The sequence below is a fragment of the Gopherus evgoodei genome, chromosome 8 (genome assembly GCF_007399415.2).
Source record: "Gopherus evgoodei ecotype Sinaloan lineage chromosome 8, rGopEvg1_v1.p, whole genome shotgun sequence".
NCBI lineage: Eukaryota > Metazoa > Chordata > Testudines > Testudinidae > Gopherus > Gopherus evgoodei.
The window spans coordinates 100188642-100193509 of record NC_044329.1 but is presented as its reverse complement, the minus strand read 5'-3'; positions in this window follow the sequence as shown (position 1 = coordinate 100193509).

Here is a 4868-nt window from a genome sequence, read left to right as displayed (position 1 = left end):
TGCTGACCCCAGCACACGGCTTGCTTTCTGGCCAGCAAGCCGCAGCCCCCACCCCAGGGTTCACACAAGGTGGGTTCAGGCTGGAAATTGAACCTCACATACACACACAAATGCCCAAATTCCCCTGTCCACATCCTTCAACCCAGTCTCTCCTTGTCTTTAATCCTCCTGTCCCCCCCTACACTCTAACTCTCTTTCCCTTCAGTATCCTGCCCGTCACATTCTCCCTTCATTACACTGCCTTCCTCCCTGCACCCCATCTTGCCTTCCTCCCCGTAAGCCTTCCTGTCTGGGCCCTGCCTCCCCATGTTCCCTCATCTCTCACTACCTGCTCCCTGGACCACACACGCTGATCAGGAGACAGCTGCTTCCAACCCACTGAAAACAGGAGGGATGGGGACAGTCTTACTAGGGTTGCCTCATCTCCACTTGAGAATTGTGTAGGGAACTGGTGGGGGGCCACCATAGCTGAGCACAGCCTGGCTCCATTCTCACCTGGTATTAGCCAGATCCGAGCAGGCTACCAGCCTCTGGGCGCATCCCGATGGCAACGCACTGCAGGCCCTCTGCCTCAGTTTCCCCACCTGATCTGATTGTTTACATGGCCCAGCCCTCCAGCCAGGTCGCTACAACACTTCAGTCCCCTTGCCGGGGGAACAGAAGCCAGAGTCCCAGTCCAAACACAACATAAAGGAATGATTGGCCCAAATGGGCTCAGCACTCACCCCCTTTAGAGTTATTCATCCATTTGCCGCCCTGGGCTCAGCTCTCATGCACTCTCCTGCCTCTTCTGGTGAGACACCCCACTGCCAGGGCCTATCAGGTCCCCAGGTACTTCCAAATCGTTCCTTGTCAATGCCTGTCTTCCCTCCAGGCAGGCTCAATCAGGCATCAATCCTAGCTCAGCTCCAGGCTAGGCTCTTCTCTCACCCCAGGAATGTTATTGATCTGTACTCCTTCTAGCCCAGCCCCCAGACTGGCACACTACAGGTGTAGCAGGAGGGGCTGATTGGGTCTACAGCGGCACATTAACCCTTCCAGGTCCGCGTGGGGCCTGTGTGAAATGGACAGGAGGCAGAGAATTGGCAGCAAAAAGATTTGTGTCTCCCCTCAGTTACCCCGCCTGATTTCTGATGACACATGGGCTCGGACAAGTCACCGTGTCTCTCTTCTCATTATGCTAATTGATTTGTTTTAACAAGGTTAGTGGTCAAGTCCCGCCCCAGTAAGACTTGCATGCGCTCGGGACTTTAAATCAAAGCCATCTTTATACCATATGTTGTTGTTGCCCCTTCAGTTGAGCTGTGAGTTCTGATCTGCTGCAAAGGTCCATTTAATGTCATTACTTTTGCACTCGAATGTCCAAACCCAGAGCCTGATGCTGCAGCTGCTGTGAAGCACAGATTTTCACAAGGGCCTAAGGGAGTTTGGCACCAAAGTCCCACTGAGTTTCAGTGGGTTTTGGTACCTAACTCCATTGGGCTCTTTTGAAAATCTCAGCTTACATCAATAGCAAGGTAACTGAGGCGGGGTAACTGAGGGGAGACACAAATCTTTTTGCTGCCAATTCTCTGCCTCTTGTCCATTTCACACAGGCCCCACGCGGACCTGGAAGGGTTAATGTGCCGCTGTAGACCCAATCAGCCCCTCCTGCTACACCTGTAGGGTGCCAGGTCTGGGGGCTGGGCTAGGAGGAGTACAGATCAATAACATTCCTGGGGTGAGAGAAGAGCCTAGCCTGGAGCTGAGCTAGGATTGATGCCTGATTGAGCCTGCCTGGAGGGAAGACAGGCATTGACAAGGAACGATTTGGAAGTCCTACATGACTTCAATAAGAGCAAGCTCAGCCTCTGGTAATAGCTCATTTGTACCAAAGAGAAGCTGGTGTGATTATCTGTGTTGCTCAGCACATGGCATTTAGACCAAAGGACTGGAAAATATAAATAAGGTAATTTTAAATGTAAAAGATTATTAATTATTATTTCTTAATATTATCACATAACCCCCTCTTCTCTTTAGCCACAGCAGAGCCTAGAGGTGCAAACACACAGGAGACAGTCCCTGCCCTGAAGAGCTTACAGTCTAAATAGACATGTTAGAGGGGAAACTGAGGCACAGATACGGGAAAGTGACTTGCCCAAGGTCACCCAAAAGGTCAGTGGCAGTGCAGGGAACAGGATGTAGGTCTCCCAAGGCCCAGTGTATTGAACAAATCTGCCTCTCTAAATGAGCCCTCCAATATACTGTATATTTTGGACTAAACTATGGTAAATTTTTGAAGGCTTCCTGCCTCAAAGATGCTCTGTATAAATACATTGTTCTCATGCAGATATGTTAAACATTTCCTAGTGGTTTGGTAGCAAAGACTTGCAAAGAAATTCTGACAGCTGCCCAGAAATATAGACCAGAACACTGGAAGAAAAAAATCATTGCAGTGTGTGACGCGTCTGTACAAATTCCTAAATAGGATTAGAGTCCTTCATGAAAATTCATCTCCAGAGTAAGCCCAATAGCGACTTACAAACCCCTTCCTCTGAAAACTGGTGTTTAGCTTCCGCCTTTGATTTGCCAGCTCTTTCACTAATGCATGGAAAGTCTGTTAGATTTTTGTTATCAACAGCAAAAATAAAATATCCTGAGCAGAATATATTAGGGTTAGGGAGGGATCTCTTCTTCCGTCTCTCTGTAATGTTATTACACTTGAACCTTGCTAATTCTTTGCTCCCCTGCAAACGTTATCAGTTTTTAAGGAGAATTCCCAAATGAAATTCCTCCAGCCGACCCCTGATAAATGTCACAAAAGACTACTGGGGGTGGCCCATTTTGCAGCAAAGATTTAATAGCGCTGAGTTGCAATTGGCTGTCATATTATAATGATTTGCCTAAAAATAGTAATGCGCCATGTTCCTTGGAGTCTGGTTTGTTTTGTATCAAGAGAGGTTCTGTTTAAAGGTATATGACGGACCAAAGTTTCTTTCTTTTCGTTTCTTTCCTTGGTGCAAAGCACTGAATTATCATGTTGAGGGTTCCAGATTTGTCATGGGATTTTTTATTAAAAAATCACAGTCATGGTAAATTTAGTAAAAGTCGTGTCAGCACCATGATTTTTGATTAAAAAAATGCCCTGACAAATGAAGGGGTACTGACTACCTCCAGCGGCATCCTCTGCCCCAGCACCCCAACCCTATCCTGGCCTAGAAGGGAAGGGAGGCAGGGGCTGAAGAATGAACCCACCAACACTCATCCTGGGCAGTGGTGGCTCCTGTGCCCCGTAGAGCTCAACCTGGCTCTCTGTTCCAGGGGCTGCAACCTGGTATGCTGGATTGCAGCGCCACTTAGGTTTGGTCTGCTGCCTTGCTCTTCGCCATCATGATGCAGCGGTGGCTGGGCCAGATCTGTGATCCCACAACTGGGTTGCAATGCCCAGAGTGGGGAGCTAGGCCCAGCCCCACGTGACAGGAGCTGCAGCTGCAAGGTCAGTCACGAACACACAAGAAGATCATGGTCAAATAGGAAAATCACACTATCCATGAATTTTTTTTCCTGTCATGACAAACCTGCAACTGTAATCATGTTGCTTGTAAACATACACAGATCCTGCTGCCCTACTGTGGTTCATTGCTATGGACAGTGTGCCAATGTCACCTCCTGGTGATGGCTTTTCTGTTGTCTTATGTGGGTTACCCTGCAGGTTGCCAGTGATGGGTCTGGGTTTGTTGTTCACTTGTTCAAAGGAGCAGATGCAGCCAAGTGCTAACTAAGATAGATACATAGAGCATGTTCTGATGGGCTGACTGGGTTCTCTTCTCATGACGTTATTAATATTTCCTGGGTATGGCTTTCATCTCACTCCAAATGCAGCTAGATCTTTGCAGGGATTAGTTTTCAGGTCACTCTGGATTTTGTGGAGCAGCCATTTTATTTTGTCTGCCTTAATCCTAGGGTTTTACAGTAGGTGAGGTGTGACAAGCAAAGCACTGAATCCCTGCCCTGAGGATCATGCAGAACTGCACTAGCTGGTTTTAAGGTTGATTCTTTTCCAAAGCTTCTACTACTATTTGTGTCTTTTCTGGGACATCAGAATGTCAACATAACTGCTGCCCCTCCTCTGGACTGTTTATCTGGTGGATTGTGTGTTCTAGTAAGGGACTTTGTTAACTCTTTTATTTTTGCTAGCTAATTAAAAAAACAACCAAATTCATTTTCCCATGCTGTCTTATTTATAGGACTTGCAGTCAGGAGGCTTGTCCCTAGCTGGGCTAATTTGGTATGTCTGTGTATGTTGCTGTTTTAATGTTAGCATTTGCTTGTGGCAAGGCTCAGTACGATTGTGTGATACGCCTGCGTTGCCCTTGGAAAATATACTTTCCTGGGATCAAAGTACTGGGAAAATGTTAATTTATTATACCCTGGAAAAATGGAATCAACTATTTCTTGTATGTGGTAGCAACGGAATAACCCCCAGTAGGGGTGTTTGCTAGTTTATAATATGTGTACATAAAACTGCATACACATTACAAGTATAAAATATAGCAATGTCTATTACATGCACTCACTGCTGAGGTGCATTTAATTAGACTGTTCTCCTTTGTGTATTTGGAGTGGATCATGCACAGAAAAATCTGCATTTTTCTTCCTCAAGCTGTGAATGGTATTTTTTTTTTTGATTTAATAATCTTGTAATATGATCCCAGGAAAGAAAAAAGGGGCAGAAACCTGATCTCAATGGATAAGTAAAACTCCAATTAATGTTTAACATGCTAGAATGGTCCGATGGGACAATAGTGGCGTGATCCGGCACATCCACGCCCCAAAGATTTCGGGAAGCACGTGGAAATCTGAGGGGGTGGAAGTGGCAACACCGAGTG